Genomic DNA, 19317 nt, shown 5'->3' with positions numbered 1-19317 from the left:
CTTTCGGGTTTTTTGTAATCAATCTGTCCATAGGTTATTTATTTGGCGAAACCACCAATCTTATAATCACATTAATACACATTGCCAAGTCAACATACATAAAAGAGTAAGAGGCAGCTTGTCAGATAATGGTCAGTACAAATTCAGTATAACCTGCAGAACTCTCAATTGATGAACATACACGTTTACTTTATAAGTACAGAGAATGTATAAGAATCTAAGTATAAGAAAGGTCTTAAACAAGGTTTCTTAAAAAATAATAAAAACACAATACCGCCACCAGCCTCTGAAGGCTGAAAATATAACAACATCGAAGATATGTACGGGGATACACGCTACTGCATCCACGCAGCACACATCAAACTGTTGTGCAATGCAATATAAAGAAGTGAAACTCCAGAGAAAAATTAAGTCACTTTATACACCTTTCGAAATTTTATTACTTAATTAAGTTTATTTAATCAGTAAGCTATTGCATGTTTCGGTGGGTTGTGTCTCATGAGTTGGTTGTGCGACAGTCCCGCTGTCACAATCATAAACTATTATATTTATTATATACATGTACCATATTATTGCCAAAAGCAACGTAACAAGCCATCAATCAAACAATGTATTAATAACTAGATACAAAAAGGAGAATGTTTTAGAACAGCGCAAACACATAGCGCCATTAAGTTATTCGATAGTTAAAACCAATGAATACGGAAAATGATTTATCATCGTCAAACAAACGGGAAACCTGTCTATTTTTTCTATACTTTATTTGTACCAATGTTTGAATGTGAGTATATGTTGATAAATAATTTATGCCAACGCGTATCTATGGATATAGGCCGTGCTCTGTGAAAAAGGGGTTTAATGCATGTGCGTAAAGTGTCGTCTCAGATTAGCCTTTGCAGTCCGCACAGGCTAATCAGGGACAACACTTTCCGCTTTTATGACATTTTTTTGTTTCACGAAAGTCTCTTCTTAGCAAAAATCAAGTTTTAACGGAAGTTTCTTTCCTGGTTAGCCTGTGCGGACTGCCCAGGCTAATCTGGGACCCACATACATAATCCCCAATATTGCAGAGCGCGGCTCATATATAATTAACACCACAGCGTACCTGTGGATACGTTATTAACACAACTATGTATATATTGATATGTTGCCAACATGTAACTATAGATATGCAAATAAGGACAACACCTTAATATGTGTATATGTAAATATTTCCAGCACGTACCTCGGATGTGATTCAGCAGATGAAATGTTGGAATGACAGACTGCGGGTCCAACATGTGCAATTTCACGAACAGTGTGTTCTTCGCCGTGTTGTATTCCTTTCTGTCACATGACCGCGGACTATTTTTGCACCCATCCCATCGTCCAAGAGGGCTCCGTCATGCGCTCAATAATACGCTCCGCCCACTCCGGCCTGAAAGTAGTCGTTCGTTTTTTTATAAATTCCCACATGGTCGACAACACGGTAAACATTCGAGGCATATTTCTTGCTTTTCCAACATAAAAAATCCACGAAATTTCGTGTCCATGAAAAAGTTGTAGTTTGTTTAACCACGAAATTTCTTGCCAACGAATTTAAATAATTAAACATGTTTTAAAAAGACAGAGAACAAGCTTACCCATCATCGTCAATGAAGTCTTGCAAACTGATGTTCGTCCGTGCGTCTCTCACTAAGGACGGGTACAGAGCGCAGTACATGGAGAACCCTGGAGAAAACAACAACAACAAATAACAAGTCCGGTCGGACTTTCGAGGTTTCAACAGTAGTAATATTACGGCGTTCAGCTCACTCTTTTCCTCGATTACCTGGTTTTCCAATGCTAAAATACTTAGTGATGCCAGTAAGGCTCGATTGGTCATTTTCGGCTCGGGCACTACTTACATATTCCCCGGGTATTCTTAAGTATACTTACATGTACCCCGGGTACGGTAAATATACTAAAAGGTTCCCCGGAAAATTAACGCTAAATTGGTCGTTCAGGGCTATTTTGTTGTACTTAATTATATTCACATTGTTGTCAATTTTCTGTTAAATGGCCTCTTTATAACCGAAACTCATACTAAAAAAGTATGTTGATTCAGTTTTTTTAAAAGAGAAGTTTGTTTAAGATAATCGGTAGCGCGTTTTACGACATCGGATTTCGGGCGGGAATACAACTTGGGTACAGTCTATTATCGACCGGGTACGATTGAGTATATTTACCGTACCCGGTGTATATGTAAGTATACTTATGAGTACCCGGGTTACATGCAAGAAGTACCCGCGCCCACAATGACCAATCTAGCGCTAGTAAGCGATAACTACCCTGCGTGAATCAAGGGAATGAGCAGAACATAGAAAGGTAATCGACCACATAACTATTTATTGTGTATATTGAAATTTAATCGGTTTATCGTTCTCCTGTGTTTTTTGCGAATTACACAAGCTATAATATAGAGAACTTAATAAATATTCAATGATCAAATCAGTGCAAAATAAAGTTAAATATTATAGTTATGTTTTACTTTTTAATTTAATTTTTCTTTAGACTCAAAATGAAATTGAGGGTCAACGATATCCGGCCTAAGGTTTGTGAATGACGTCATTTTTAAGTGCTTGGTCACTTCTTATATTTATTATGCAGATACTTCTTTGTTAATAACCAATGGCATAAAGCAATATTTACCCAATTTCTTCTAATGTACGATAGTATACAGTTCAGTCAGCACACTTTCCAAGTTATTCTTTTCGATCATACAGTAAAACTTGTACGGATCCTCTCCTTTTGAAATGGCCTCGCAAATGACTGCAACCGCCAGGCTGTGAATCGGAAATCCCCGTAAATCTTCGTCGGTTATTCGGGGATCTTTCGTCGCTTCCGGAAAAAATACTTCGTGAACACTTGGGTGTAGTTTTATGCAGTTCAGCAACAGATCACGTGACTCTTGCGTCACTAAATCGACGCCATTTTTAAATGGCGTCAATTATTGCAAAACGTCTAAAGTCAATCCATTATGTTTTGGTTTACTTGGTCCGGAAAATAGTTTGAAACCTTTATCTTCATTTCTCTTCTTAATAACTGGACGTTTTACTGTCTTAAAAGAGGACACTCTTTGTACTTCAACATTCAACCTGTTTGTGCTTTTCTCCACTCTGGAGTTACTTGCTTTTGACACTTTTGTAACCTCAGACAATGAAGTTACTCGCAAATAAGTAGTCTTTACTTTCGTGTTCTTGAATGTCGTTGCATTATATCTTGAGAAAATTGTAGATGTCTGAAAGATAAGGAACGCTTATAGTAGTATTCCAATAATGTATTTGAAGAATGCGTATAAATATAATTTTATTCAATTTAAGTGAACACAGCAAAATATAGTAATAGAGTAAATTGTCCATGACATTGCGCTTTGAAAGCAATTAGTTTACAAAAATATTTAGTTTTATTATATTATCATTGGCAATATAACACTAAATAATGAACAATATATGCTATTTATATACTGTGCTGCCATTTCAAACATGTTGACATTATTTTTAATTTTCAAAGAGGCGTGCCTGACCCATGTGATATAATAAATGTGGGTCATATAGAATCAGTCGACATATGTCGCCTTCGTAGATCATGTGACGACGATATTAAACTAACCTCTGTCGCAGTTATAGTACAATTGTTATTGCTATATATCCATAGTTGTGGCAAAGCTATATGCATCCTATTGTTAATTCGTTATTGTTTCTCATATTGCACTCGTAGTTCCGACATTCGTGCCGGAGGGTCTTATCATCAAATGCGTTAAGATAGCAGATATGCCCTTCTTCAAAGGGTGAACGTTGTTTGATATTGTCCGCAACATATAAAACCATTCTAAGAATTTGTGGAATGTGTCTAATTGTAAATACATTGTAACACCGTTATTTCGAAGTCGTCGGGACCATTAAAAAAAACTTCGGATTAACGATAATTCGAAATAAACATTTGACAGAAGATTTCTTTGATTCTGTAAAAATAAAAAATTGTGGAATTCGCATGGTTCGATTACACGCTGCTATTAATACTTGTTTTACTTAAAAACTTAAACTAGTCAGAAAGCAATAGATTTCTACTTGTAACAAACGGAGGAATACAACGATTCTTTTCTCCTTTTTATTTTTCTCTAATTACAAAACATATAAAATATCATAATTATTAAGTTGTTTTAAATGGTTTACCACGTACCCAGGTGAGTGCTTCAGCGCCCTCTGGCTAAAAATTTTTTAACTTTGTTAAGGTTATTAAAAACATTTAATTGTAAAAATCAGAAAAAAATCTATAGACAAGCCTTAAGTAATAATAAAACCTTTTACGCCATGTTTTAGACACGCCATCCATCGTAAATGAAAATTGAACAAACAGATACAACTAATCGTTATTCACCAACGTAAAACACGTGTTGTTTTATGTTAAGTTGAATGACAAAATGAATAATGGTAAACAAGTTGGTGGGGAATTTGTAATGCTTACATCCGTAAATATGCATTGACGAAAGCTTGTCCTAACTTGTTGTTTTTTAAAATCATATTTCAATCGTCAACAGAGCGTCGTTTGTTGTGTAAAGTGCATTTGGGTGGATTGCATTTGCATGTAAACAGCTCGAACAGGATACAATTTAATTTGTTTATTAACTGAAATCAAACATCAAAAGGTGTGTCATTGGAAAAGAGCCAAGCAATATTCATATACATATGTATAGCCACAACTGTGCATCATATTTCAAACGTTTCATGTCAAACTGATTTATACACGCAGTGAATTTTCGATAAAGGTAAGCTTATTTTATATTGTTGTTATAAGAGCTGTTTGCTATTACGGCAGTGTGACTGAAACTGCACCGACGTGACGTTTAAGATTGTATTATAACTGCCGATCCGGATATCCTCCCGGGTTGGGTACCGGGCCCTTCTCCATATTGCTCGACATTTGGTTTGGAAAATAGTTACGTGGTTGACTTGTTTGTATCAGACATTTTGTAATGATTTTTGTTAAAACGGTAGAGTTTATAAATGATGCATTTCATTTGACCACATTTACTCAGACCTAACGTGACACGTTTGTTTGTTACTAAAGAATGCAAAACTACGTAAATAGTAATTATCGGCTTTTGACGACATAATAAAATTAACACGCTACGCGCAGACGACAAAGGTGTGAAATTACGCTCAGTGTTTTGCAGTTTTGACTTCGGATAGAAGACTGATAATCAGATGCGAATTATAGTGTTGGGACCGACAGAATCACTTCGAATTAACGATTTCTTCGGTTTAACGAAGTTCGGGTTAACAATGAAATTTTACATAAAACAAAGAAGAACCAAAATCGGGGCCTGAAAAATACTTCGAAATAACGGTGACTTCGGATTATCGGTGTTCGAAATAACGGTGTTGAAGTGTAGTTTTATTGCATTGTTGAGTGCCGGCATGGAAATATCTGACATAGCTGTTCATTCAATAAAGGAAACTTTTCACAGATTGTGGCATGATTTATGGTTGTCATTAAATGCTGCTTTTTTGACGATGCTGGAACAGCAGCGTCCAAGGTTTGATAACCAGTAAAAAAATCGTCACAATGGCGACCTATGTAAAAGACCGAGCCAGTCCGATTGAGATAACTCGATTTTTCAGTTACTTCCCTTGGCATTCGCCACTGCGTAGGAGATTGCTCGTTGATTTTCATTGATAACATTCTCCTAGCAGAGTTGTCGTTCGTGTTGATAAAGGTAAATATTAATAGAACAGCATATCCTGGGGAAACAGATTCAGTAAGTGTATCAGAACGTTAATTTCAAATTAGTAATTTTACATCCATTTTATTTTTATGGACCAATGAAACAACTACATGTATATATTTTCTCTATTTTGTTTGATATTTGTTCTCGATTTAGTAAATAAATTGCGAATAAAAACATGTAAAATTAACTTTTTACGTGATCACAAAACTAAAGAATGCGAACGATTTCGAACCTGAATTTGTAAACGCTGCACTGCTATGATATATATAGATAAAACAACATGTCCCTGCGTAATTGTCCGTCCCGCTAGCGCAGTGGTAAGGACGTTCGCCTTTTCACCTTTACGACACCGGTTCGATTACCGCTCCCGGCGCAATGTTATATTTTGTATGTTTTGTGGTCACCATTCCTGACAGTTGTTTTTTTCCGGAAAATCTCACCCCCCGCAGCATTTGACCATATAAAAAATTAAAAAGTATTTCAGTACAAAACAAATAGCTGGAAATTGCAGCTATCATTCAAAATTCGTCCCAACTGTCGTCGATCTAATCTTATTAGGTTGGAGTGCTGGACACATTCCGGGCCCCAACATTATGCAGCCTCAGCGCGGAGGTAACTCATTACTTGGAAAAACACAAATACACACACTGGGTGCAGCCTAGGCGCGTATAGACTCAAACAAGGCAACAAACTCAAGTGCGGGCACAATCATTTAAAATTTAAATATTGAATACGATATTCTAACAGAAATTACACAACCACCTAAGTGTACATACCATGTTTGATATTTCGTTCGATTGTTAGATTTCAGCATATACATGTATAAGGTCATTTCGCTATTAGTTAACTTATCCATATGTTCGTGGGCGAACTCGGATAGTCAAGTGCTCATACGAGTGAGCTCACATGGTCCGGCTATGTGCTCATACCTACTTTCGAGAATCATCATGAATGTATTGCCATACTTAATGAACAAGAATGTGACCCGCCTCCCAGTTTCGCTCAATGGGTCAAGTTACCAACGGGTACTACTTACCCGTACCCCTAAACTTTTTTTCGTACCAAAAATGTTTCGTACGCAAATTTTTTTCGTACCCACAATTTTCGTACCCAAATTTTGTATCGTACCCAAATGTTCGTATCAACATACACAATTGTGGTGATATAGATCAACTTAAATTGATGTTTTATATCCATCCTCTTCAAAAGCATCGTCACACCAGTACTGCCAGCACTTTGATTAATAAATAGCTTAAGTACAAACAAGAATAAAATTAAAGAAAGAACAAAGGTAACCCACAACTGGGCTCAAACCATTGACCCTTGGTGTAAAAGTCTAGCGCTTTAAAGCGGGTATATACGATTTTTTATATGTGTTTAATTGTAATATATTGATAAAATATGTTACAATAACACAAAATAGGCAAGAAAAATTATACATTAAAGCCGAATTTCATAAAATGCAGCAAAGACAAATTAGCGCCCTGAGCCGATAGTGACGTACATATTTTCCTACAATAACCGAAGCATTCGTCTATGCATTAGGATCGGAGATAGTGTTCGTGTGTCGTATGAATAGATATCGTTGCAGGAATTCAAATAAACCGTTAAACTAAGTTTAGATGCACATCGTACATGTATGGTATACATGTTGGCGAATTCGGCTGTACAGCCGTTTTCAATTTCAGAATTAAATATCTGGCTTATTTCGCATTTTTCGACATATGTTCTTCTTAACTTTTATTTTAATTTATATTGAAATATATATATAATAAGTTTTTTACACAGTTTATATAAATTCATAATTATTTGACAAAAACGTATATACCCGCTTTAACCACTCGGCCATCCTTCCTAACATAGTCTTTGACGTAGTAAATACTACATACTAGTATAAGCAATCCTTGTTATATCACAATATCTAACGATATCAACAGAACTCTCCAAATTATTAAATCGCTTCGCATTTGTAACGCTTGATTTTTTTTCAGTTTTTTTTTCATCGTCAAGAGATGCATATAAAGGATTTTTCAGATCACGGTAAATGTCAATATTACTGTTTCCTCGCAAATATTATGACTACAACAAAAAAATGCAAATCTTATACATATTTTTTTTAGTTTGTCAATTTACCAAAAAATAGGAACCAGGAAATTAATGAATCTTTTTTTTATTTTTATTACTTTCATGCATTACTTCATTGTTTGTTTAAAATAGATAAACGTATAGTTTTTTTTATTTATGTATTTAATTTATAATTCAGTAATCGCTTAATATTTTAACAAAAGTACTTACGATCGCATAAATCCGAACTGTTTTTATTCCGCCCACAGCATTCAATTCTCAATATCGACCAAAGATATCTATATATTGATTTTAAAATCCAAATTTCAACTATAAAAATCGCAATACATACAAGACAGCCATGATTTTGACTGCCTTTAAGTATTTCATCGAAGTTAAATTTCAATATCACGCCATACATATCGTACTTATTCTATTCATATCTTAATTGGTATTTCTATCGTAATTCTATCACGATTTGTCCATATTGAAGAACATTTTCCTATTATACCGAGCAAGTCCACCTTTCGTATGATAACAAACGCCTATTGAGCAAAAGAGAGCGTGAAAATTTGAAACACACGCCCGGTTGAATGGAATCTAAAACTTAAAAAGTCAGTTTTAAGTGATCACCGAAATTGGAACAAACTTGTCCCATTATTATATTGTGTTGCACTACGCCACACTTATGTTATACGTGTACTGTAAACTCGTTTATATTGGTAAGCGTGAAATTTAGCATTTTTCATGGACATGTAACATCGTTTATTTCTGTTATGTGTGCTGTTTGTTCGGAGAAAAAAAAACATGAGGGAATCGCGTCGTCCATTTCCTATTTATTTTTAATAAATGCGTGGATGATCGGTCAACCCTCGGAACCAACGAAAATTAATACTTTACGAATACTAATGATTTTACGATATTTCATTGTTTTCTGAAAAGTGCAAAATGGCGACAGCATCAAAGTTGTGTGACTAATGCGTGACATTTCGATGTAAATACTATGACAGAACTGCCTAACAGAATAGGCGTAATTACGGAGCTGAAACATGCAGGCGTGTTCTCATAGTAGGTCAATTTATATAAGAAAGACCTATGTACAGAAAAAAGTAATATATACGTATATACTAGTGCTAAGACCATTGCGTTAACCAGCTCAAACAGGAAAGATAGTGTACGATTTATATACACACAGTATATTATCAGACAGTAAATATATTACACTCTCTGTGAAAACGGGGTTAAATGCAATTGCGTTAAGTTAGCCGCACATGCTAATCAGGGGCGACACATTCCGTCTTAACTGAATTTTCTCTTACAAGACACTTCCTTTACAAGAAAAATACTGTAAATGCATGAAGTGTCGTTCTGGATTAGCCTGTGAAGTCCTACCTGGTCAATATTGGACGCGATTTTACGCATATGCATTAAGCCCCGTTTTCCCAATGCGCGATTTGTATGTTAGATTTATACTCGCTGTATGGTATCAGACAGTAAATATAATTAGTTGCCTCAAACTAAACATGCGCAAGTGACATACGAACCAAATAGTCGAAATTAACTACTAATAAACATAATAATAATAATAATTATTATTATAATTTATTTAAAATAATTATTATTATCATTACAATTATTATTATCATTATTATTATTATTTTATCATCATCATCATCATCATCATCATCATCATCATCATCATCATCATCATCATCATCATCATCATCATCATCATCATCATCATCATCATCATCATCATCATCGTCAGCAGCAGCAGCAGCAGCAGCATCAACATCATCATCATCATCATCGTCGTCGTCGTCGTCATCATCATCATCATCATCATCATCATCATCATCATCATCATCATCATCATCATCATCATCATCATCATAGTGATTTAATTTTTATTATTGTTATTAACAGAAACAATCTTACCTCACCATTACGAAATCCAAATCTGTTACAGCATGGGCAAAAATGCAAAACATAAAATCTGGAAAGTTGCGTATGAAATAAATGAAACAGCTGGTTTCAGTATCGCTTTACCATGGTAAAAATAATCACGTATTTATCAGTGCATCAACTGTTCTGTAACTGTATCCGTCGAAATGGTATTATTTGTTAAATATTGATAGTTGTCAGAATTTTTTAGTTAAAATACTTGTATGTATCTCGGAAAACAAATTATTTTCTCAACACCGAACTCTCAAGCATATAAGGGGACCAAGAAATTTTTGAGAAAATCATAGACGTGACTCGATGTTTTCACAGTTTAATTCAGACAGTGCAAACTTTCTTATTAATCCAATCGATTGTTTGACTTTTGATTTCTTTGATAAGTGTTGCATTAATACTACTACTACTACTACTACTACTACTACTACTACTACTACTTCTACTACTAATAATAATAATAATGATAATAATAAAAACAGTTGTAATAATAATGATGATAATAATGATACTACTACTACTACTACTACTAATAATAATAATAATAATAATAATAATAATAATAATAATAATAATAATAATAATAATAATAATAATAATAATAATAATAATAAATAAATAATAATAAAAATAATAATAATAATTATTATAAATAATGATAATAATAATAATAATAATAATAATAATAATAATAATAATAATAAGATAAAATAATAATAATAATTAGACACGCCCATGTCTCATCAAAGTATCTATCTATTTAATTCAACTATGTCAAATAATGAACTATGAATATAGTACTTGCTAAGACATTTTTTACACACATTGATTCACTATTTCAATCTTCAATGTTCTACTTTATTTACATAATTTTATACGAATTGGCTTTTAATACAAGTCATTGCCATCGTCACCGAAATCGTGATTGTAATTACTATCTTCGTGCCACGCCATTCTTTTGTGACCAACGTTATGTTCTTCAGACATCGCATCGTCATTGTTGACGTCATCAGCGACGTCTTCATTGTTGACGTCACTCTCAACGTCATTATTGAAGTCGTCCGCGACGCCACTCTCGACGTCCGTAACGACATTACAAGTGCCGTCACGCTCTACAACAGCGTTGACGCCATCCACGACGTAACGCCCGACGCCCACATCTTCATACCCAGTGACGTCATTGGTGACGTCACAATCAACGACACCGGCCGTGGTTGAGTCAACGAAGTCAGCAGCGTTAGCGCATGTAGCTCCGATTATTCGCTTACGCTGCTTTCGTTTGTCTACCACAGAATAAAGCTGACCAAACGAAGCGGTCGTGGATTCCATGACGTCGCCGCCGTTTTCCGACGAGATTTCCTGCGACGCAACCATTCCTGAGCTAATCGGCGTCGGCGTCAAAGTATCGGTGACGTCAGCGTAGTCGTTCAACGAATAACGCAACTTGGAATAGTCGTCGTTTAGTGGTTTCTCCGTTTCTCCGATGATTACGTCGATTGATAACTTCGCGTAAGCTCTCGCCAGATCGTACGGATTTATTGGCGTTGACGATAACATGCTGATGGATCGTCGATGACCGAGATTTCTCGACCTCTTTTATCGCGTACTTCGTTTGCGCCGCTTTGGCTAACCTATGTCGTACGAGAAACACGATAAGACAAACACAGACGACAACAGCGACAACGCATGGTACGGTAATTTCAATAACCAAAATCAACGAATTATCGTTGTCGTCATTCTCCTTCGCTTGGGCTGTTGTCGATGGGAAAGTCGGCGGCGACGTGGGAAACTCGTGGAAAACACGTAACGTCAAAGGGACGCTGGCGTTCCTCTTCCGCTCGGACGATTCCGTTGCCTGAAATGCACAAGTTAATAAATAAGAGCAAAATCACTTTAGATATATTACTACTGCTACATCAACTACTGGTATACTGCCTCGATTGCTAATGATGCTAATTATAATGATGATGATGATGATGATGATGATGATGATGGTGATGATGATGATGATGATGATGATGATGATGATGATGATGATGATGATGATGATGATGATGATGATGATGATGATGGTGTTGGTGATGATGAGGGGGAGGAGGAGTCGGAGTCGGAGGAGTCGGAATCGGTGGAAGGGGGGGGGGAGGAGGAGGATATACAGGATAATGGAGACTATAGTTGCGGAACATATATGGGCGCAGAATAAATAAAAAATAGCTTCAACTCAATTTTGACACCACTAATTCCTCTGAAGTTCTAACATCTGAATTACCAAGATTATCTTAATTTCATATTGCAATAAAGTTTGCATTGATGACGTTATAAGACAAAGTACATAATTGAGCCGCGCTCTGGGAAAACGGGGTTTAATGACTGCGCAGTCCGTACAGGCTATTAAAGGGCGACTCGGCTCTTATGGGATTATCGTTTAAAGAAATTCTCTTCTAAACTAAAATCCAGTCTAGGTGACAAGTGTCATCCCTGATTAGCCCGTGCGGACGTCGACACTTGGCGCATATTGCTCACATGAAACACCAATATCGCAAGTCAGATGATCACAATAAATGTTTTGTACCATTAATTGATAATTTTAATATTATTCCATATCAAATAAATTCATCCAATGGGCATTCTTCATATGTACTACGTGACCGTCCAATATATTCCGGTATTGCATCCAATAAGTCTGTATTTGTTCCATATTGGACAGTTGAGAAGTAGTGCACTATGCAATTGTTTTATAACGATAAAAGCCGTTACCCAGAAAAAGTATCCGAATGTACAATAATCGATTCAAACAGGCGCTTTTATTGAAAATGGCATACTAGATGCAATAAAAGCGTCTGTTTACTGGGATGCGTTTTGTTTATATGTTGTCATGAATATATGGAAGTGTATTTAGGTAAACATTACATCATTCCTGGTGAATATTTACATTATGAATGATGCTTATTCTAATATGTTTTATGACAATTCCAACCTGCTTGTTGTCATTTTGTTTATACTTGATGATTGCTGCAACATTACATCATTCATGATAAAAATTTACATTATGCGTGATGTTTTTTCTAACATGCTTCATGAGAGTTCCAACATGCTTGTTCTCTATCGGTTATACTTGATGATTGTTGCAACATGCTTGGTGACTATCCAATGTTTGTGTGTTCATTGTTCCTGAAACCAGTCATAATCGGTTTTGCCACTAAGCGTCATTAACAACGGCAATTAGCAACAGGCAGTAAGCAGAATGCAACTATGCAGAATACAAGTTACTAAATTATGACAACAGGTGGCGCGCATTTTTTTACCTAATGTTGAATAAATTACTTTTCAGAAAAAAGCGAAAACATTTGAATCATTTTGATAAGTTAACTGAATAAGCTGAATTAGTTCCCTTTGTTATATAATCTCCATTAAACTAAATACGTTTACTATTGCCATGAAGACCAGTAGGCCTACACAAACGCATTGACTGCCGTGAATGTTTTTGATATGTGTAAGATGCAATTGGCACTCAAGAAATTATACATAACGGGGCTGATGTGTTGGAAGTGTGGCACATCCCTAGTCGGAATTTTCTCTTAACTTTGGAATTATTATCGTAACACGGCGACGCTTTCATTCAGCAAGCGCACGGATAACGGAGCAGTCAAAATTATTAAAACGCTCTGCGGACTAGATTTCACAGTTAAATAAAGAGTCTGACCATATAATTGACGAAGACATACATGCGTTTTCAATCTGACATAATTCGTCGCTCATTGTGCATGTATTTGTAAAGCGTCTGTACTTTCAGTTTCTATTAGGAACAGAACAGAACAGAACATATGTTTTATTTTGACTTGCACAATGTACATCGTCAGTATAACAAAAACAAATCATGATTTAGATTCATGTCACGTTACTCATATAATACATAGTTTTAGTGCATACGGTATACAATAAAGTACATTACTTCATATAATATATTATTTCAGCACATACGGTGTGTAGCAAAGTACATACGGTATACCTGGTCTTTACTATAAAAATATAACATTTGAATATTTTAATCAAATAAATTGTGTTAGTTCAGAATTTTTAAGTTTCATTATTTAAGAGGATGAACTTACATTTAACAACGTGTTTCTTTTATTTAATGCGTATTTAATAAAAATAGAAATTTTAATTAATTTGGTCTTGTTATTAATGCCCAACATTTCCGAAAATTTAAACATCCATGGGCGTTTGTAATAGTACTTTGGTACATATTTTTGCGAATCTCATCTAAGAATGGACATATAAGCATGAAATGATATTCATCTTCAATATCTTGTGAATTTCAAAATAAACAGTAACGCTGATCCCTATCAATTCTATTTCTACCATATCAACTCGTTTGTATTCTTAGGGGGTGGACCGACAGTCTTAGTCTACAAAAGAACATTCTAAGGCTGCTTGGTAGTAAATCTAGGTATGATTCGTAGTTGAAAATGTTTTTAAAGAGGACATAATTAGTAAGAACATGGTTTGTCTGCATGTTCTGGGACCATTCCTGAATGAAATTGTCTATGACACGTTGTTTGAAAATGATGATAAAAGATTTAAAATCGACATTGTCAGCATCTTCGAAGATCTAAGAGAAACCATAATTATTCAGCAATAACTTTACATTAGAAACCCAATTTGTAAAACCATTGTTACAATCTTCCTTGGCTTGCTCATAAACCTTTTTAATAATAATAGTATCCGTATGTATAATTTTACTCCAGTATTTAATAATTTTTAGATACCTAGAAATGAACAGAGGGTACCGACCTAATTCCCCATATACGCCCGCATTAGATGTATTAGTTTTAAGTTTTAAAATACGTTTGCAAAATTTAAGGTGAATTCTCTCTAGTTCTTTTGATTGTTTAAATCCCCATACCTCTGCTGAATAGTTAAGTATAGAACCAACAAATGAATCAAAGAGTTGGCACAATATCTTTGGCATCAGTTCGTACTTTTTACAATGTTGCAGTAGTATATTCAATGCCTTAATAGATTTAACTGCTAGATATTCTTGATTCAGCTTAAAATTCCCAGTGTAGTTGAAAACAGTACCAAGATAATTAAAATCGTCTACAACCATCAATTCTTTCCCATCGAAGCTCCATTTTTCATTTGCTAACAGTCTGCCCCTCTTTCTGAAAACCATAATTTTTGTTTTGTCTGTGTTTACAATAAGTCCCCATGTTTTACAATATGAGTGCAAAAGATTTATATTGGTTTGTAATTCCTCAGGCGATTTCGCAAAAATTGCCATATCATCTGAAAAAAGTAAAAGCATTAACACAATATCGTCTATTTATACACCAGAATTAGGTTCATTTTGTAAATAAAGTTCAAGGTCATTAACAAAGAATGAAAACAAAATCGACGAGAGTACCTCACCTTGCCTCAGGCCAACTGCATATTCAAAAAAATCGGAATAGGTGCTACATGATTTTACACAAGATTTTACTTTCTGATACATATCTCGTATGATTCTTAACAATTTACCTTGAATTCCGGATTTGTACATTTTTAACCAAACGGCATTCCGGTAGATTGAGTCAAAGCATTTAAACATATCGACAAAAATAACATAAAGACGTTTATTTTGGTTAAGATATTTTTGAATGACCGACAAGAGTATAAAAACGGCATCAACTGTTGATCTTCCCTTCCGAAATCCGAACTGAGCGTCCGAAATACTATTATTTTCGTTACAAAAAGATTCAACGCGCTTGTTTATTACAGATGTAAATAATTTAGCCAAACAGCTTACAAGTGTTACACCTCGGTAGTTACTAGCATTTTCCGTATCCCCCTTTTTTATGTATAGGTACAATTACCCCCTCGGTCCACTTATCGGGAAAATACCCAGAGTTTAAAAAAGCATTAAATATATCACACAAATGTGATCCTATGATATCAACGCTTTCCATGAAATACTCGTTAAGTAAATTATCATATCCACATGATTTGCGCGATTTCAAAAACATAACGGCATTTACAATTTCGTCAGTGGTGATTGGTTTATCAAGTTCCGGAAACGGGACATCACAGTTATTAAAATCATTTGTGCGACAAAATTGCTCAGCCTCGTCATTTGAGCATTGCGAAATATCATTACTTAGTGTAGAGAAATATTTAAAGAAATCATCATTAGAAATGTTGTTACTCTTTCTACTCTTATTGTTTTTAAAATGCTTCCAAAACTCTCGAGGTTTAGCGTGCTTTAATTTCTCTAACTCGCAAAGCTAATTATTTTCAAACAACCGTTTCTTTTTATTTATTAAAGATTTGTAATTTGCTTTTTGTGCGCAAAGTAAATGCCTACTCTCTGTTGTTTTGCGCTTGTAAATATATATTTTTAGCTTGAAAACATTCATTATCGAACCAGTCAGCATGCTTAACATGTGCTGCATCATTATAAGAAACATTCTTATGCGAGGAATGGTTTAAAAACAACGGATCGGCTACTTCACGTATAATTATTGTAAAAGAGTTATGCAGGGTATTTATATACTCCCTGTTTTGTAGATTACTACTATGACTACATGTCAAGTTATTAAGTTCGGTTAGTCGACTAATAATAGCACTTCTGAATTTATCCCGTTTAGATACATCCCATTGTATTTTCACATAATTTTCACTTATCCCTTCCGGATAATCAAAATTGGCATGTAGCGAAAAACTAATTGGTGTATGGTCGCTATAAACGTTAAGATCTTCAACCGTAAAACTATTGATTCGTGAAAAATTGCTTTCTTTTGTGAGCAGATAATCAATTAGCGACGCGCCTTGTTGCGTTATAAATGTAAACTTGTCAGTGTCGGGCAATCTACCGTTAAGAATGCGTAAATTGACAAAGATCAATAAGTTTAACACCATGACTGTTTACAATATTATATCGGGTGAGCCCCGGTACAGTGGTTCATCTTGAATATAATCGTAATCATCAATGCAATCAGTCATTCTATCATTATAAAGAAGTGAAACTCCAGCTGCTGGAGCAGTATTGAATTTTCATTAAAACAATTAGTTGGTCCTTTATTTAAGGCAAGTGACCGATTGCCCAAACAGTACAAAACAGCACAATACAGCACAATACAAACCAACATAAACACAAAATATGAATAAAGCTGGGGTCACCGCCTTGGAACGGTCAATGCAAAGCATTGGGGGTTTAAACCTGGTTATAGAGCGCTCAACCTCACACTTGGCCCAGCAATATTCATAATACATTTAAGTGTAAATAAAATTTAACGTCATAGCATTGTAACTCAAATTAAACAATAATAAAAGGGAATTAAAACGCATTCAATTTAATTACTATTTAATTACTCAATTGCATTGAAGATACAAGAGTAACAGAATTACAACTTTTTGACGAACGATTAAATAAAACTATTAACAATTGTCAACTACATTCCTTCTTTATAGAAAATATTTGAGAATATAGAATCATATAGTTAATATCTCAGATAATCATAGCGCAAATACAGGAAGAAGCAGCAATAATGGGTGTAAAAATTCCATATTACATAGCTTGGTTGTTTATGTGACTGCTAAACAAATTAAAAATAATTAAATCAAACAAGAAACGCCTATCAGAGAGAAAATATAAATAAAATGGAACGATATAAACCCAATGACCTATGCATGTAGATTACAAGGCATAATATAATCACATTTAGAGCCTACACGACTATTAAAATCACCAACTATATAAACATATCCCAATGAGTCGTATAAATTAATATCTGATTCTAAAACGTCAAATATATCAACATTAAAAATATTGTACGTTGGGGAATCTTCACCCCATACGTAAACACCACAAACATAAGCATCTTTGTCCATATGAAAAACATTTTCTTCCAATTTAATCCATATAACAGTGTCCAAATATTTACGAATAATTTTAACACCATTAGAAATAGAATCTTTTATATAGATAACAGTTCCACCACTCGCGCGCTTCGCGTTTCGATGCTAGAATTTTCTGTAGAAATTAAAAGATTTATAGCCGGGTATATCAACGACACTAGAGTCGGAAGTTCACGTTTCGTATAGAAAAATTATGTCATGTTTAGCAACAATATTAATAAAATCAACGCTGTCTCGTTTCAAAGCAGTAGGTCCATGTACGTTCCGTGATAGTACGCGCAGCTCATCCCCGACGCACTCCTAGTCCCGAACTGGTTTCCCGTCGACAAACAGTGTGTCGTACGCAATCCATGCCTTTTTACCTTGGCTGCGGGCTTCCTTCATTCGTGGCACCAACTTTCTGCGTTTGTCGGACACTTCCTTTGGGAACTGCTCGTTCACGTAGAACGGGGTACCCTTGAGCTCGCTCCCCTGGTGTCGTACAAGCTCTCTCTCCTTAAACAGAGTAAACTTTGCCACAATACTCCTGGGTCTACTTTCACCTTCACGCTTAGGCCCCATTCTGTGCACTCTCTCCAATATTTGGTCACAGTGACCAATTTCTGGTCACAAGTGGAACGCCGCGGCTATATAAAGTGACCAAATTTTGGTCTAAAAAAGTAAGATTAACATTAGCAATAGTAACTTTGGTATTGAACCATTGAATTTTGAGACATAAGTAATAGCTTATACTAAGTTCTTTTAAATATGGAGTAATTCAACTATTAAATCTAACTTTAACTACCGTATTACGTTTAGAGGAGCATCATTGAATTTTTGACATCCATTGTTTTCTATTATTTGACTACGCTACTTTGTCAAGACTGTTAAATCCGATGAATATTAAGTTTTATTGAATGTATCGGAAGTATGCATTTTGTTTATCAGTACTCAGTTATAACCGTTTATTGTGAATAAACCCGTTGAACATTTCGTATCGGAATTGCGTTGTGAATTTATAGTACCACGGAACGCACAATACTACAAAAACGAAAGAAGAGCTAAATGTCTAAAAAAAAAACTTAATTAATTAATTGCGGAAATTATTTGTGGATGCGGTGCCGTTTGATAAAAAATACACGGTTGACTAGAAGCCGATTCTTATCATCCGGGGATGACTAGAATCCGATTCATGTCACCCTGGGGTGACATAAACTTGATAAAGCCGATTGTAGTCACAAAGGGTGACTACCGTCGGCTTGAAGTCACCGCAGGGTGACATGAATCGGCTTTTAGTCACCCCCGGTTGACTTGTGGGCCTTTTCAGGTCGACAATGACACAATGAGCTCTAATTACATACATTCAATAACTGATACATGGGTTTCGCTGTTTTGATATATTCTCTTCTAAAATTATGATACCTCACTGTCAATGGAAAACATCTTTTGTGTACATCATTGATTGGTTGTGAAATCATCATTTTGTTCTTCCTTTTTTACCAGTAAACAATCTAGTTTATATCAATGTGGTACGTCGGCATTATTATTTATAAATCCGCAGTGAAATCTTTGTTTTATATATTATACATATGCCATTATTATTTGTGACCGGGTCGACTTTCTCCCGATTTGTTTAGTGTTTTATAACCCGTACTTATTGTTTTAACATGATA

The 19317-nt window shown here is 35.0% G+C and overlaps 1 long non-coding RNA gene across 1 annotated transcript; it reads right to left on the bottom strand.

Moving 5' to 3' along the window:
- Positions 1–1307: 1307 nt before the first annotated feature.
- Positions 1308–8140, bottom strand: LOC127864676 (uncharacterized). Its single transcript, XR_008042204.1, has 4 exons — positions 8045–8140; positions 2671–3259; positions 1623–1710; positions 1308–1417 (listed from the first exon to the last, which is right to left on the bottom strand). It is a non-coding gene; the product is annotated as an uncharacterized LOC127864676 (long non-coding RNA).
- Positions 8141–19317: the final 11177 nt, after the last annotated feature.

This window comes from Dreissena polymorpha, chromosome 1 (assembly GCF_020536995.1).
Source record: "Dreissena polymorpha isolate Duluth1 chromosome 1, UMN_Dpol_1.0, whole genome shotgun sequence".
Taxonomy (NCBI): domain Eukaryota; kingdom Metazoa; phylum Mollusca; class Bivalvia; order Myida; family Dreissenidae; genus Dreissena; species Dreissena polymorpha.
Note: the sequence above shows the minus strand (reverse complement) of the source record. Positions and strands in the feature narration are given on the sequence as shown.